The sequence below is a fragment of the Melospiza melodia genome, chromosome 1 (assembly GCF_035770615.1).
Source record: "Melospiza melodia melodia isolate bMelMel2 chromosome 1, bMelMel2.pri, whole genome shotgun sequence".
NCBI lineage: Eukaryota > Metazoa > Chordata > Aves > Passeriformes > Passerellidae > Melospiza > Melospiza melodia.
In genome coordinates, this window is record NC_086194.1 from 39455976 (window position 1) to 39474182 (window position 18207).

General features: G+C 40.7%; 1 protein-coding gene across 5 annotated transcripts in view; it reads left to right on the forward strand.

Annotated features, from left to right (window-relative positions):
- RARB (retinoic acid receptor beta) overlaps window positions 1-18207 on the forward strand; it is a 313198-nt gene that overhangs the window by 95879 nt on the left and 199112 nt on the right. The window contains exon 1 of one of the 5 annotated variants that reach the window (XM_063154654.1): window positions 1868-1885. The exons of the other annotated variants lie outside the window; for them this stretch is intronic. The gene's annotated coding sequence lies outside the window, so the exon portion shown is untranslated. Of the gene's footprint in view, window positions 1-1867; window positions 1886-18207 lie in introns of those variants that run through there. 5 annotated transcript variants of the gene reach the window in all.

An 18207-nucleotide genomic window follows, 5' to 3' on the forward strand; every position in this document is an offset into this window, starting at 1 on the left:
TGGTTCTGATTATATCCAGTTCAATCTGTTCTGTAACTTAGCCTCCTTTCCTATTTACTGTTGTATGCCTTTATTTATAAATATCTTTTTTGTCCTTTTTTTTGTATGCCTGGCTCATAAAATCACAGCCAGAAGTACAAGCTCTATGACTATAAAACAAGTCATGCCTACCTTGTAGACTGTGTCATCTGCTGTGATGTTGTATTCTATGTATTATCAATTTTACTGTAAGAGGAAAATTAGAGCATGCATTTTCCACATGAAGAAATCAAATGTAATCTAAATGCAAACCACAGGTTTTATTGCACAGTAATATTTGATAGCACTGCTATTACTAATCCCAGCATGACAAGAAACACAGCATAGTTATAAAGTTCACAGCACTCATTTTTTAATGGTCTTTTTTTGGTTAGGAAAGCCACAAAGCCAGGGCAGATTGTTTGCCAGTTGTAGTCTTGGACTTTCAGAAATGTTAGTGGAATATTGTACATTCTTACACATCATTTCAGGTCTGACGAGAATCCGTATCCTTTCTAATTTCCATGAAAACATTATTGTGTAGTAAAAATAAAATGAGGTAATTAACCATATCCAATAAATACCTTATTATCAGTGCTTCTGTAGGGTACTTTATGGGGAGTTCTAAATTTTTTTTTTTTATTTAGGGTTTTAGGATCTAAAATCATAGAAATAAAAGATGAATTATTGTATTACAGTAGAGTACATCTGCCTCCCAGGTGGAGAACACACTGCCACTGGTCCTGTAGATTATGCAGAACTATTAAGATGACAGTGAATGAGTTCTTTCAGTCAGTTTTGGTCAGCTTTGGTAAAAGTGTTGTAACTGACTTTACAATATAGTGGTAACCCAAGAGTATTATGCAAGTGTGCAGTTTGGGAATGTTGGGTGTGATAACCCATTTGCAGATGATAAATAGTATTGAGTATAAATCCTCAACAGCTGTTGGGAACTCATCCTGAAATCATATCCGTGGTCCTCTCTAACAGGTGTCTGGATTGATATTTACTTAAAGTGAAGAACACTACCTACCACATTGTAGTTTCCATTAGGTAAAATTTTCATACAGACCTCTCTTTTAGAAGCAGGCATTTAAACCAGGTGTGTTGGACACATCAGACCAGGAAAAAGTCAATTCTGCTACACAGGCAGCATTTCCTGGGGCTGATCCCTGCTCCATGGGCATCAGTTCTACAGCTGTGACCATAAATGGCAGTGGACAGGGGAAGAGAGTTTAATGGGAAAGGGAGGAATGTGCCACCATTTGAAGTCTTTTCTTTTATTTCAGTAGGGACTGATGCTCTTCCATGTTCTGGGGAGTAAATACATGCCCTGGGTTTGTGATTGGCCAGACTATATGATGATAGTGGCTTCTTCTTTTCCTATATAAAGGGGATTTGTTAGCTGTACTGAGTTAATAATACCTATCTAACTAGTTAGGGGGGTTTTTGCCTTTTCATTTAATCTGTTGCTGTCTGGGCATCCAGTCTTGTTTCTGTTAAGGGATATTAGCAAGATACCTGGAAGGAACTGGCTTGCTTAAGTGATATACACTGTGACTGGAGATAAAATAAATCAAATTCAGAAGTAATATCACCAGTACTTCTGAACATGCTCCTTTGATCATATCTGGTTGATTCAATGTTATTTACTTTTGGTGATAATGGTTTGTCTGCCTTATCTCCTCTGCTCTGTCAGTAGCTTTGACTCTGCCCATATTCACTTGTCTCAATTAATAATGCATTTATTATTGATTTTATTTTCCAGCTGGCTGGATTTATCTTTCCAACTTTTCATTTGTTCAGTTTTCCCAAATCTTCCTTGCAAATGCTCATCCCTTTCTTCTTCTGAAGGAAGCTAAGAAATGTAAGTTACTTCTGTTGATAGTGTCCACTTAAAGGAAAGAGAAGTTTTTGAGAGGGTTATGTTCTGTTTGTTCCACTAAAACTCTTTCCTCAGGAGACCTTTACTTTCAAGAAGGCCATGGCTGTATCTTGCTCTTCTGGATGCAGTTACAACCAGCCTTTAGGTAGTACTGATAAAGATGAAGTAATGGACCACACTGGAGTTTGTTTTGTTAGTTTGTAGTATTAGCTCTGTGTGTCAGGGCTGACAAAACTCAAACACTCTGGGTGTGGGTGTGGATGCATGCATCCTTTGTGCTGGGTGTAAGTTAAACCAAGGATCTTAGTTCTTCCCAGCCCAGCATCGTTTTGGTGCTGGAAACCTGCAAATCTCTGAAAATGTCACTGTGGGTGTTCTCAGGTAGTATCCAGTGACCCTTTCAGGCATGGCATCCTTCTGAACCTATCGGTTCCTCTAAATGTGGATTAATTTTGGAAAATCCAGCTTACTTTACAGCTTGATTTACACACTTACATGCTCAGTTATGTTGACACCTTCTAAAATGCATTTTCTCTCTCATAGCCTTGCTGGTAGGTGGTTGTGGGACAGAGTCACTAGTTCCCAAAAGAGTAGTGTACCATGTACAGATGTGCTATTTTAAAATATACTTTAAAATGAGTTTTTTATGTATTTTATCTGGAGTTACAGGAGATGTTGTACAAGTATCTCAAAACATAGTTTCAGAGCCTACACCTCTTTTACAGACACCAGGTTCAACAGCATGGGTTTTCACTTTTTTTAATGGTCTTCTCTATTTTTGATCTTCTATAAAGCCAGTTTTTTGGTTGTTTTTTTTTTCCTTCCCCCCCGCCTTGTCGTTTCCATACTTTTTGTTTTGTTTTTATTGTTTTACTTTTCTGGGTTTTTTCTTTTTCTGTTTTATATTTCTTTTTATTCTGAGTCTCCCGTGTTAAGAAGAGTGAATAAATGGGGCAGTACATAATGTAATAATATCAATTTTTATTTCAATTTCTGATTAACATTTTGAAGGTAAGTTCAGCAGGCAGTGATTATAATCAACTGAGGATGTCCAGAACACAGGAGAAAGCAGTACTTGATTACAGCAGTTTACAGTTTTACAGTTAAAAGATATGAAAAAACACAAATAGTCCCTTTGGGAAATGAAATATAATGGAAGTGTGGTTATTAAAAACTAGATATAATGTACACTAGTTATTACCTATTACGGTAAATCACCACAAGATGCAGGAAACATATCAGCTAGATAAAACAGCCGTCTTTGAATATGTTGTCTTATTTTCCAGTGGATACTTTTTTTCTTCTTAGGCACTGAATTGATTTGGTGTGTAGAATTCATTTAGGAGCATGCACATTGCCCTTTTCAGGAGGGCTATAGCAATGAAGTTGTTATCTGTGCTGAGCTGTAAGTCATGTTCCCCCTTACCCCCAGGAAAGCCGCTTCGGGGGGCAATCGTGTGCTCCAGGTACTAATAGCTATTAGTTACTTAGAGCTAATGATGTTGCCAGCCTTGAGTATTTCACTTATCTTAAAATGAAAGTGCATGTTGATTTCCATTTCACAAATGGAAAAATTGAGTCAGATGGAGTTCAAATGACTTTCCTGAAGTCACTAGCAAATCACTGTCAGATCTGAAGATGCAATCCAGCCACCCTCTCCCCTGTGCCCTATGTGGTTATGTACAACTCTGAAGTGCCTAAGTGAATAATTTTGGTTCATTAATGCCTTTATGCTCATTTGACATAGATATGAGCAACTTTACAGCTTTTCAAGGGTCTTTCATCTGCCAGTGCCCTCCCTGTCCAGCACACATATCCAGCACAACTTGATTGATTTACTACCACCTGGATCAATCGGGATCTTGCAGTTCTGATATTCTTTCTGTTGTCATGTCCTAAGGATTGCCTGAAATAATTCTTAGAAATTAAAACATTCTTTTATTTTGTGGATTAGAGAGGGTGAGGCTGGCCTAAAGAGGACATCCAACTTCAGCCAGTGACTTTGTGTGAATCTGTTGTGATTCCAAGCATGCAGTGATGCTAACTGAGTCAGCTGTTATGTCAAGAATTTCTTTGATCTGCTAAATTAATATGGTTTAATTAGATTAATTAAACAGAAGATAACTAGAGATGAAGAAGGAGGTCAAGAAGAAAATTATTGGCAGTTGTAGCCTTGTGCTGGGTTAGCCTTGGCTAACAGCCAGTTACCCACATGGCTGCTCACTCTTGCATTCTCTCATGAGATGGAGAGGAAGTAGAAGGAAGGTGAGAAGATTTGTGGCTCAAGATAATGGCATTTTAATCATGACAGCAAGAGCTGTACACGGAAGCAAAGCAAAAAGAGTAATTCATTCACTACTTCAAATCAGCAGGCAGACATCCAGCTGCTTCCTGGGAAGCATGGCCTCAGCACACATGGCAGAGGCTTGGGAAGACAAACACCACAACCATGAACATTCCTCTTTCCCTCTGAACATTCCTCTTTTCCTTGAGCATCCACTGCCAAGCACAACATGATGTGGGCTGTAGTATCCCTTTGGTCAGGGCAGGTTGGCTGTCCCAGCTGTGTCCCCTCCCAGCCCCATGCCCTCTTGCAGCCCATACGCTGGAATGAGATGGTGCAGGGCAGAGTGGGCACAAGAGGAGGTCTTGCTGCTGTGCAAACCCTGCTCAGCAGTAACAAAAGCATCAATGGGTTATCAACTCAATTCCAGCCAAAGATTCAAAATATGGCACTGGAAGGACTGCTATACCAGCAAGACCAATACAGCAACTAAACATGGATTTCCAGCACTGAAGGGTTGAAAAAATATTTTACTTTGGCAGAAAAAAAAAGCCACAAAAACCAACCAATGAAAAAACCAAACCCCCCAAAGCCCCTTTTCTGAGGAGTGAACAGCAGCAGGCTAACAATAGCCATTCATAACACAAAATTGTTGCAGAGAGTATTGGGTAAATTGGACATGAACAAATTTCCCACAATGAATGGAACTGTCTGTGCATCTTTGGGAGTGGGGTAAGGAAATGGCACTGTCAAAGCCTCTCTGAAACACCATATACTGTAACAGCAAAATAACCATGGATAGCTGGAGAGACTTTGGGATTACAGAATAGAGGAGGTTGTGTCAAAGGAGGATGTATTCATTTCTGAGAAGAGAAGCAAAGGTGAAATTGGTAGAGACATTTTAATTAGCTTATGTGCCAGTACAGTTTTTGTTTGTATTTTATTAATAACTTGATCCATGACAAGGTTATGGAAAAGCCTGTGTTTGGGCAGCTAGCAAGAGAAAGCAGTGGAAAAAACCTATAACTTATTTCCAGGCACTTACTTAATTAAAATACAAAACAGGCAATATGGTCTCTGGATTTATTTTTCCCGTGTAGACTAGAAGCAATAAGCTGAGATTGCACAGCAAAAAAGGTATGCTTGCACCTTTTTATCTGGACCTTTGAGCTGCTTCTTCTCTGAGATGGATGTAATCCAGTCCCAGCTTTAAGAGATTGAGAGGCATATGTTTGCCTAACCCTAGGTGGGAATTCCTCCCTCAGGAAGCCCTTAAATCCTAATGGGAATAGTAAGCCTTGAGGTCTGTTGGTTTACCAGTGTTTCTTTTCAAATCTCATTGAGGTGAGATGCAGCCTTGGGGACCCCTAGTGTGATATACTCATCTCCTTCCTCACTAACGCCTGATATTAAAAAACAACATAGAGCTGTTTTCTGGTGCTTCTGAGATGTTCCTTTCTGAAGGAGTTATGGTTTGTGACCCTCCCATTTCTGGCTCTGTGAGTTTCCATCTGACTGACCCCATGAGCTGTGGTGGTCTCATTGCACCCAGGTCTCTCACTCTGGATGGTGCCTCAGTGCCCAGGGGGGCTTCCTTCCAGCCCTGTGTGAACCTCTCTTAGTTGGCATTTTCTGGCTACAAGGGTAAGCAAGGAGCTGCATGAAGAATTACATGGTCTTTGCAGCTGGGATTTCTGTCCCTTGAATCTTGGATGCTGATAGATGCAGGTGGAATATAGGTAGCCCTCTGAGGAGAACTGGTCTAGGAGTGTGGAAAACTTAAGGTTGGGAAGTATATATACAATTTTTTAATTTAAGTTTCTCCTGAGATTCCTTTCTTGAGCTTTTAGAAGCTGCGATTGCAGGGGTTACTTCACTTGATGCTTACAACCTTGGCTCATACCAGCTGCTTGGGACCAGAATGGGTTGGCAGCAGCAGGAGCATATGCTTACCCCAGTGACCATCCCCTCCTGTCTGAGACTCCAGACCCTGGCAGTCCCAATGTACTCCTCATGTTTTAGAAGTAGTAAAACTAGTGGTAGATGGCATATGATGGTTTTAAAGGTTAATTTTGTAATTAATGAAGTCAAATAAAGTTGGTTTTTCTGGGTTTTTTTCACTAGCAGGTTTAAAATAAAGCTTAAATCAACAAATTAAAAAATAAATACTGTTTTTTTGCCCATAATCATCTTTATAATAATGAAATATAAAAAGGATTTCCATCCTGCTAACAAAGCAGAAAACACTTTGGTTTCCTAAATTTATTGTGACCAGTATTGATAATGGCAGAGATCTGAACTTCTAAAATCTGACTAAAGGCTGTTCTGAGCTGGCAACTGCAAAAATGAATTTGTATAAAATCCAGTTTTAATGCGTACAATTAATTAAAGTATATTGCAACTACAACCAGCCTACATAGAAACAGATGGGACACTTGCGAGGGAATAGCTATGGTGCAGGCTGAGGCTAAAGTGATGAATTCTTTGTGTCTGAGGACATAAACTCTCTCCCAAAACAGCATGGCTGTGTATATATGTGCAGTCAGGGATGATTTTGGAAGCCTGGGTGCTGTATCTTGGCCACAGTTAGTGTGGCCGGTCGGAGTGGGTTTGCAGGGCTGCTCGCACAGGAGGTGGGCACGAGGGATCTGCTTCCCAGCAGAGCTCCTCTGGGTGGGACATAAACCCTCTCCCAAACCATCATGGCAGTGTATATATGTGCATTCAGGGATGATTTTGGAAGCCTGGGTGCTGAATATTTGCCATAGTTAGTGTGGCCGGTGGGAATGGGTTTGCAGGGCTGCTCGCACAGGAGGTGGCCGCGACAAATCTGCTTCCCAGCAGAGCTCCTCTGCTTTAGGGGAGGGCAGCTCCAGTGTATCCCAGGGACCCTGCTGCTTGGGGGCTGCAGCTGGACCAGGACACAATTGCCATTGTTCCCAGGAGCAGCCCTGGTCGGTGTGAGCCCTCACCACCCTGTGGCTGCTCTGGTTTGGGCAGATGTGGAAGTGTGTGCTCTGCACTAACACCTCTGCTGCTTTAAGCCAGGCTCATACTGTGGTTTACAGCCTTGGGTCAGCCACAGCCCACGCTTCCACCATGGCTCTCCTGACCTGCACAGAGCGTGCTGCCAACAAAAATCTCAAAGCTGCCTGAGTTAGAAGCAAAAGTGTGTGCTGAAGTAGTGTCTTTTTGTCGCTGGCATTGGTTGCTGCGGTGTTGCTGTGACTCTGCCTGTTCATTTTAATAACCATGAGATAACAGTTGCAAAAAAAGTCACTATAAATAGAGGAGATCATGTTAAGCAGTCACAGAAGGGTGAATATCCTGAAAAGCTGTGAGCTGGAAGTCAGTATGCTGCTTTCAGAAGTTACTCCTCCTGAACTGTTGCCATGCACAGAGGAACACACACCAGTGTCTGTATCTAACATTTATAGCGTATTTTTGTTTCCAGAATGTGTTTTGTTTTCCATTAATGGGTTTTTGTATTCTCCCTGCTAATTAAATGTATGTGCTTTGCTATGCTTTTGATCCTAAAATGAAGCTTGTAGTGGAGAATATGCTGCTTTTACTGTTCCTTTCTGGAAAGATCAAAATATTGTTCAGAAAACCTGCCGAGTTTATGAGCTCAGTTTTTCTGGGTTTGGTTTTTTTTTGGCATTGTGCTCTCTGTGCTGTATTATGCTTCTTTATTTGGAAATTTATGGGGAAAATAGTTTTATTGTTCATTAGAAGTTTAAAGGCCTTATATATGTTCATTTGGTAACCTTTGATTTTTGGCAGCCACTGGAAGGATGAGGTGCTTACACGTTTAGTGAAGAGGCCCTTTATTCAAAATGCTAATTAGCCTTTGAAACCAAATAAGCGTAAAATCTTGCTAAATGTTTCAGATTAATTTACCACTCCCCCAAACTCTCTCCTTCCTGCTGCTGGATTTTCCCTGTTGCCTTTCAGCATCTCCTCCTGCTCTGGTCCTTGGAAACCTCCAGCCTGTGCAGCACAGCGGTGCTCAGCAGAAGCCATGGATAACCTCCCCATCCCCTTTCTTTCCCAGATAAACAGAGAGCCTGAGGTGTGCGCTGAAGTGGAGGCACACTTTGCCACACAGTGCTGTGCTTTTTTTTACCCTCCTGGACTTTTTTTTTTTTTTTTTTTGCATAAAGAAAGGAGGTCTATAAGAAGACCTAACAATGCCCTTACTGTTCTGTCAGAAACTGCCTGGCTACATCTTGTTTTATTTGGCCCTGACTGAATGGCAGTTTCATTTATGTTTTGGGTGTTTGGCAGATATTTCATCTTTGTCAAACTTCACTTTTAACATTTGTTTAGATTACTTGTCACAACACTTTCCTTTTTTTTTTTTTTCCTAAACTCTTAAGATTTCAGTCAGCTTGACAGTGCTCAGAAGTGGTTTCTAATATTTTTGAACTCACTTCTTACGTGTTGTCCCTTTTAGAGGTATACCAGTTAAGCTCATTGATATATAGTTTCTTTTTTGTACTTTGATGATAGTGCAATACTTTATTTTGAGCCCCTGACTCTCCTTGATGGTGGGGTAAGCATCTCCTAAGCCCTGTGAATAATAAACAAAAACATTACCGTGACAGTCATAAAATCCTGAATGCATCCATTTTATTCCATCCTGCTTTGTATTTAAGACACTTTGAGCAGCTGTGTTGAGATCAGGACTGGTTTTCCCCCTGTTCTGTCTGATAGGTGATGTTATTTGCTTTTTATACCCATGAGGTGGTGACATGAGAGTATGAGCTGGTCCATGGATGCAAACCTGATTCTGTTTTTTATCTGCCCATGTGATGGCTTTGTTTCACTGAATTTGTTTGGAATACTCCTGCATTTAGAGATGAGGGGGATACCACTGAGAGACTTCCCAGCTCTCCATCTGTGGCTGTTTCTGTGCATTCAATTCCTCTTTCAGCCCAAATCCCAAGCAGTGACCAGAGTCTTAGTGTGTCTGCTGTGTCCTTTCACTAGACATAGGTGGAACTGAATGGGAGAATGTAATTTTAAATGAGGCTGAGCAGCCTTGAAGTATATTCACACTGTGTGTGAATTTTTGCTTATGAATGTTTGTGTTCATTTTTATTGAAATGGATGTTGGAAAACTTGTTCAAAAATGGAAATTAAGAAAAACAACCTTATGTAGCCTTTCCTTGTTCAGGTATTCTGTCAGAACTGATTTCATAGGGCTGATTTGCTTATGCTAGTGTTATTCACAGCAATAACTTTTGGAGGATTATCACTGTCCAGATCTGTGTGAACTGATGCACTTCTTTGCAAAGTTCTTTAATTTAGAAGTTACATTTCTGAGCTGCAGATGCTTTGGTTTGGCAAAAGGCAGCCTACCAAAAGTAATGTGATTGCTGAAATAATTTAGTCTAAGACTTGCTCATGCTCTAGTCGTTTCCATGCTTGAGCTCACTTGCAGATGAAGACATATGGACATGGACAATGTGAATATATTAGGAAGAATTGCAAATGTTCAACCTTCTCTAGCAATCCTGAAGACAGCCAGCAGACACCAGCCAGCGTGTATGAATCCCAGGTGACCCTAAAGCCAAGCAGGGGTCAATGGAGGGGGCAGAGAGCCAGAGTGTCCCTGCTCATCTGGAGCTTCCCCATTAGCTGCTTGCTGGGGCCCAGTTGAGAGCATGGCAAGCAGACTGGTAATGTGTTTACAGAGCTGAAGTGTTTACTTGCAGATGCAGATACAGGTTTTGGACAGCTTGGGTCCATATTATTCCCCTTCTGCTTTCGTTTGGAATCTGGCATTGTGTTTGCCTCAGGAGAGGATGGAGTCCTCTTGGTAGTGTTTATCTGTCAGCTGCTGTTATTAATTGATGTAATTGTTTCTTTACTAATATTTACCTAGGGTTTTAACGTGGAAGTGACTATACAGATAATTCTAGTGCAATCTTAGTAGAAAGTCAATGCCTTAATTAGAAAAACGACTTGCTATTCTTGACTTATTCGAGAATTGATTTTTTTTTCCTGCCCTGAAAAGTGTTTGCCCTGAAATCTAAGGAAGTTGTTAACTGGGAAGGGTGACATTTGAAGAAGTGTATACTAGCAATTAAGATGAACAAGTAAATTTGACAAAGGAGCTAATATTTGTCCTGAAGGAAACCTTCAGGGGAAAGGGGAAGGGGAAAGGAATTTTGGAGGCATTTCTGCCTTTTCCAGGCTGCATTCTTAAAAGCACTGCAGTAAACTGTGTTGAGGAAAGCAGACCAGAAAGAACTCTTGAAGGTGAGTTAGATCCACTTAACTTTTCTTTTACTGTGGTGTGCTAGGTGCTATAACTACACAGGATCATCCAGGAAAAACGTGAGAGTTGTTTAAAAGCAGAGCAGAATATTATTTTAAACAGCAAGCTGGTAGTGTTGAAACTCTGTGACTCTCAATTCTGCTAGGGCCAACAATTTTGAGGATTAAAAACATATGGGCCATAGATAGAGAAGATATCCACAGTGCTTGGGGTATTATTTAGTGCTATTTGTATTATTCAGGCTAGCAAAAACAAACAAAAATACAAGAAGAAAATCTCCTGTTACAGGGCATAAGCCATCCAGTAGATGATGTGAGTTGGAAAGAAATTTTATGGGAAAGTTTTTTTCTGTAATTGCTCTCCTAGAGATTTCTTCATCCCTTCCCTAAAGCATCTGAGTCTGGCTGCTGTCAAATAAGAGGTTACTGAACTAAATGTACTATTAATCTGACCTAGTATAAGAATTCCTGTGTTTCTATGTTTAAAAGCAGGCTTTGTCTGCTGAGGGTTGTCTCTCTGGAATAAACCCTCCATTGGAGGCAAGGGAAAGGAAATGGTTCAGAAGCTTTTACACTGTTGCTATGTAATTTTGTAGTTGTTTTGAAAAACTGTGTCTTTTTTTTTTCCCCTCTCCCCTTTTATGTGTATGAATGTTTTAAATTATAAAATTTAGCTTCCCATTTGATGCATTTTCTGTTCCGTAGTACTCAGGACCATTGACCAACATAATTATTTAGAATTATGTGCTTTTAAAAATTGAGGGACAAAGTCTTGGTTGGCTGGTACATGCTTAAATGATGGGTTCTATTCAGAAGACTATTAGCTGGGTGCCTTCATTGCCACTGGCCAGACTTGTTAATGTTTCTGTTTCTTCTTTAAAAGTGGAGAATTTCTTAAAAGAGTGCGTATTATTATTATGGTTGTTATCAATCAGAGTCGGTGACGTTCTAGTGAGCCAAACTTTCTACTTTCACTCATTTTTGCTAAAGTTCTTTTTATTTTGCTTGAGCTGGAGAGGTTCAGTGAGCAACCAGCCTACCTCTGCAGTGAGGTATGTGAGGCAGAGCTGCAATGCCAAGGAACCGTGTGCCTTGGGTTTGTTGCGTAAATCTTAAATTGGATTTCCTTATTTTTCAAAGGCTTAGCAGTGGATGTGACAGTCAGGCTATTTAACTGGGATCCTTTTAGCACGTCAGATAAAACTGCTTCATGTAGATGCCTTCCAGTTCTCCTTATTGCTTTAAAAGGTGCCTTAGAGACATGAGGTACAACTGTGCTTTGTTTCACCCAGAAAAATGTGAACTTCATATAGGGAGAATGTGTTTCATTTCCTTACCATGTGTCAACAACTGGATCTTAAACCTGTATTTATCAGATGCAGAACTGGTTTTGGAGGATTATCACTAAATCAAATGCTAGGGTGGAATTTATGTTCTCACTACAGCATTTCTCAAATGTTGGTATTATTCTACTTTTAAGCATTTAGTCTTTGATGCTTAGCTCTGACATGCAGAGGCTACATTTTTACATTCCTCTTTGTACAAGAGAATAGATATTTCTTTCTGTTTCAAACCCCTTATACTCTCACAATAAAGACAATACACCTGATTCTTTTTTTATTATTATTAAGGCCCGTCATTACTGTTCAAACACATGCAGGAAAAAGTTGTCATAGCTCACACATGGTAAAACTGTAGTCTAGGTGTATTACTGTGATTACAAAGTGTGTTAGAAGGGAGGAGATCTTATGGTTTTCTTTAACACCTGGACTGCCATTATTACTGTGGAGAATATATCCTGATTTCTGATGTATATTATTAAAAAATCATCACATGTTTTTGTCTGGCAAAAACAGGGGCAGAGTGGTTGTGTGAATATGGTCCATGTTGTACATGCAGCTGTTTATACAAAATTATATTCCACAGGGTGCTTTTTCTTGATGATCTTCAGTATCTCTTCCATCTCTTGCTATATTAGAATACTGCATTATTTTTCTTGGAGTATTCTTTGATGTCATGTTCAGTCAGGTATGTTGATTGTAGTATGTCCTTGAATATCTAAGGGTTCCACACAATTTAGTCAGTTTTCACTTTATTATTTTTATAGGCTGAGGGGTTTTTTTTAAGTCTGTGGTCACTGTGGAACTCTGACACTGCACACAGGCTTGGCATTTTTGAAGGGGGGATCTTCACATCTGTCATCAAATTAAGCAGCAGTGACTGTACCCAACATGGTCATTTTTCTTCTCACTTCTGGCTCCTTCCCCTCTCCTTCATAAACTTGAATATGCAGTGTAGAGCAACACCATTCTCTTCTTCTCACAGTGATGCCTTCCACATTGGGAACTGGAGAGATGTATGGGTGGAATATCTTCAGGAACTGTGGCTTACGTAAAGGAAGTGACAGCCTTTAGAGATGTCACTTATTTTGAAAAGTTATTTCCATTAGCTGACATCTTTATTGCATTCTCTTGCTTATGCATCATTTTGAGGAAGAAAATTGTTTTTTTCTGCTTACTTTGGATTTGCTTTAGCATATGGTGCTCTGTGAGACCCCATATAATGGGCAAGTGTTTGACCCTCAGTTGATATGGACACCATTAGCTGGAAAAGGGAAGCAGTTGGGATAATACTGAGGGATACTGTGCTTGAATCAGGATGTATTTTTCAGCCATCTCTGAGTGGACTACTCCACTTAGGGATTTTTTTTGGCCTAATTATAATCACAAAAGACAGGAGGGGATTTTGAATGGCTTTATCTCAGTAACTGAGACCATTCTTTTGTCTTGGAATTATTTTTTTTTTTTAACTTGGGGATTAATTCATTTGCTCACCTAATGTGCATCTGTTGAAGGAACTTCAGGTACTGTTAGAAAAGCTCTCTCTGTTGTGACATGTCTGGCTTGACGTTCCCAGCTCCAAGATATGCTCTACTTGGTTGCTGGTGTTTGCATGGTTAAATCAGATTGTCTTATCAGCCTTGGGCACCCAGCTGGGCTTTCAGGCTTCTCACTCCTCTGTGTTCTTTGTAATGCATTGGTCTGCTGCATCCTGACTTGTGAAGTGCTGCTGTCCTGAAAATCATGCAGGAAGAGCCTTAGTAAGATCGTTCTGCTGCAGTGGGGAAGGGCCTTTACCAGACACATAACAAGAGGTATGGAATGCACACCTGCCCAGCTGTCTGGCTCTGGGTATTTTTTTTAGACAGTAAATGCAGAGTACGTGGCAAAGTGACTCAGACAGCACAGCCTGGTGAGCACAGATGAAGGATGCAGTAGAGATGGTGCCGTTGGTACCAGGAGATGGGTCTGTGCTGGTTTGTACTCAGCAGCACACTGGGCTTGACTGCCGTCATGGGGATAAAGGTGCTGCTGGGAGCTTTGAGAGCATTGCTTCTCTTACTGGCTTACATTTATTGATGTCTGTGGGTTGGAGGGTGCAGAGATGAGCATCTTGTTGCCAAGGCTGAGTATCCTTGCTGTTGTTCTGCTTGTGGTGGTTCAGAATTGGTTGGAGGCTTGTTGGAAGAAGCCCTGCTTGAACCATGCTGTCTTTCCACAAGAGGACTCATCTTTGGCACTGTTACCCAAGTTTGTCATCTCCTGGGGGATTTCAAAAGTTTTTGAGAGCTTTGCTCTTGACCCATGTCTCATGATTTAATTATGAAAATACTCACTGTTACTTTCTTAAATATTTTCAAAATTCATGATTTTAATACATTACTTTGCCAATGAAGCTGAAAAATTAGTGACCCAACGGATTCAGAAGATAAATGCTGCCCTGATAGGTGTTTGATCTGGCTTGTGGTTGAAATGTTTAAATATGATGGCAGGTTTGGGCAGGTCTAAGTGCTGCATGGTGGTGATGACCTGTTTCCATCCCTGAGAGTCTGCATGCAACTTCTGTCTGCACCATGAACATGAACTAATTCAGGCTGGTGTCTCTGCCCACAGAAGTGGGAAAGTTGTCTTACATTTACCAGTGGAAAGGTCCTTTCAGGAAAGGCTTTGTTGGGAGTGATTGCTGTGCAGTTAACTCACACACTTGCTTACTCTGCAAGAATACCTTTGTGATGTATCAGAAGTTCTGCCTTGCAGACTGGCGGGCATGACACAAGTCTCCTTGAATTTTGTCAGTGTTTAGGTTCCTCTTAGATGCTTTTGGATGTGAAACGTAAGGTCATAGTTCATGTTGGTCTTTCTGACAATGTAATCCATCTGCCCAGTGCCTCTAGCAGACAATTCTGGGATATAGATCTTCTGAATGTTAGAATGTGGAAAAGATGTGCTGGTTTTGTGGATAATGTGATTGATTATTGCACCTCTGTCCTTATGACCTGACTGATAAGGTTTTTGCAACATTTTCAGATGATTCAGAGGATGGCTCTGAGGGTGCTTACATGTGCAGTGTTATCTCAGCGTATTATTAGCATTTTACAATTGCTTTATTGGCTCCCTGTTAAGCAAAATATTGACAATAAAAATGCTATTTTTGTTCTGTGATCCATGATACAGCTTTGTCCCCTCCTAGTTAATGGCTGTGCTCGTTCCTAATTTTGCTACCCTATTGTTCCTGTGACAGGGAGCTACAGAGAACAGAGGTTTTAAAATAGATGTTCATAATCTCCACCAGCCCTCTGGCATATTCTGCTGACCCTCAGGGAGTCTTACTGGGAATATATTGGAACTTGTGATATCTAATAAGTGAAGGTTCAGGAGCCTGACGTAGACAGCAGAAATGTCGTCTTCTGGGTAAAGTAGGACAGAAGACTCTAATAACTCAGAGGAATTGCAGAACCTTTCAGCAGACACACTGCCAGACTTGACGTATATAACAAAAGGTGATAAATTATGTGTGTTAAGTTATTTTGTGTTAGCACAGCATCCACACCTCCATGATATTAAGATGATAGATGCACCTCTAGTCCAACAGACTGGTCTTCAGAAACAAAGTTCACAGCCAGTGCTTGAACCCTCTTTTTCCCCCTGTTCCACTTGGATCACCGTCCTCACTTGATAAATGGGTGCAGCAGGGATGCAAACTCCTCTAGCTCAGAGGAAGTAGAACTTCCAGCCTCGTAGTGCAAAAAGCTGGACTGCTAACAGATTGGACCTACCTCCTGAGCATAGTTGTGCCTCCCAGCTCTCGGGGGATTGGGAAATCTATGTTATTTCACAATTCATGCACAACCTCTACAAAATCCTTTTTCAGGTTTCTCAGACAGCCTCCCGAATAAACATTATTCATTTTTTGAGTGAATCCACAAGCTTATCCTAACAATGAGGTTAGATTACTACAGATAGCAGAATTTTTCTTTGCAACTAAGTGTATTCTTGCAGGATCCTTCTTTGTGTGGCTTATAAATTGAAGTGTGCTGAGCTGAGGCGGAACCTTCTGCTGTAGTGCATGTTTTCCAAATTAAACAGAATTTTATTCTCATATTTTTTATTTTTTTTATCTCAGTGACTGTTGAAGTCTGTTTGTTTCTTTGCACATTGTGTAAGGATCTCATACTGCACTCACCCATCAGTGCATTTCCAGGCAGCACATTTGTGCCATAGTGGGGCACAAAAGTATGTGTATTTACTGGTTGTCCAGTTACTGAACAAAGTAGAAATTGAAGATGTAGAGCACTTTCTACCTTAATTTGGTGGTGAAAGCAAGTCTAATGACAATATTTGCAATTGCGGCTAGACATCCAGTCTGGATTAATCTTACGACTTGGTTCCATCCCTAGTGGCCCTAAAGATATCCTGCCCATGCAGAGGAAGAATACCCAAATGACCTCAGGCATGGAGAGGATGTGGTTCTTTGTTTTATTGTGGTGGTTCTGCTAGGACAAGGACTTCTCAGGAATATGCCTCTAAGGCTGAGCAGAGAGACGAGTCTTCCTTCTGTGCTGGGACAGTCATCTCTAGAAATTCAAAAAACTGACAGCAAAGGCTTCAGGTCTAAATTGCTCTGATCTTTCCTAACATAACCCTGTGGGTAATTAATGTCACCTATGTGGATGTTCAGACAGGATGTTCATAGCCATCAAAACTAATGTTTTCTGCACCCACCACTCCTAGAGCATTTGATGAATCATTTCCTTGACCCCTGGCTTCATTGATTGGGGTTTTGAGACCAGTACCAGTAAAAATTGTCACTGGTGTTACATCTCTTTGTGCTCTCCTTTAAGGAAGTATCTCTTGTCATCCTGTTTCTGCAGTGCATGTTGTGACTGTAGAGTGTTGGCCTCCCAAAGAAATGTACTTTTCTGTCAAGGAACCGCCCTCCAGAGCTGCTTTCCTCTTCAGCTTCTGAGCTGATGAAGTACTCCATTCTTTTAATAACTCCCAGGCCACTGGGATCATTTACTAGGGATCTTCCGTCTGTCACCAAAACAATAACATCACTTGACCCCCTCTTACTGATCTCGGAGGCCTCTTAAAAGTTATAAACAGCCAGTGTAAGACCTTTTTAGTAGCTGCAGTGATGGTAAGTGCTGTATTTGCTGTTGGTCACCATGACATGTTTCTCATCAGCTAGAAGGTTAAAGATGAGCGTTCTGAGAGCATGCTGGGGATAGATTCTTCACTCCTCCTGGCTGTAACGCCACTTGGAAGCGATTGGCATACTTGTAAATGTCTGCACATCCCATAATATTGGATGACATTACTGAACTTAGGCAGCAGGATGTGGTTTTTCTTGCTTGCTCAGTCTCCCTTCCCTTGGCCTCCCATCTCTTTCCAAGAGCTCTTCTCCCAAAATCTTGCTTTGGCTGGGAATCTGTATGATGGTATCTTGTGGTGCCTTGTAGGCAAGGGCAAAAACCAATTAATTACCAGTTAAGGAGAAGACTTCTGTGGAAGTTTGTTTTTGCTGGACAGGGAGCATATTCCATTCTGAACTTAATCAGAGATGCTACTTTTCCTTCATAGATAAGGATCATGGATAGTTGAGTATGCTGCCAGTTTAAGGTACTACCTCTTGGTCTGTAAATCTTCCTAAATCCTAGAAGCATGTTGGTGCTGGTTGCAGCTCACCTTTGTTACCTGTGCTTCTTTTTCCCTTCTTTGACTTGATGAGGAGGGACCCCTAAGGATAGGTTCCTTATTTGTGTCAGTGATCAAATCTTATCTTTGTGGTTGCCCTCTCACATAGAATCAGATACGAACAAAACAATCTGACTGGACACATAAGACAGTAAAGGATAATTTGGATTGCTAAATCAAGTCTTGTTTTTCTGAACTGTAGGGAGAAACTATTTAGGAACACAGGACACCTGATGGAAAAATGTGGTCAGAGAACTAAAGCAATAGGCACAGTACCTTGAGTGTGGAAAGCTTCCTACTGGAGTTTCTGGTTCTGCGTAACCTGAGGGACCAACGGGCTTTGTAAGAGCCAAGTATGCTGTGCTGTTTAAATTGTGGATCATCTGAATTGTGTTTGAGAGAAGAGATTTGTTTTTCCTCTTCAGTTTTGTGGATGAGCAGATACAAGGAAACAGGTTCGGTCTGCAGAAAAGCCCTGCAACTTTGGTCTGGCAAATCTCTGATTTCCTAAACCTCTGTAGCATATGGGATAGTCTCTCATGAAAGATATTCTCAGTATGGAGTTACTGTTTCACATCCTTGCAAATGTTAATACGGAATAACAGAGATGATTATGCAAGAGCAGAAGTGTTGATTCTGTTGAAAGAGCAATTTTAAGCATTAAGAAATAGCTTTTAAATTTGGGGAGCATAATGAGT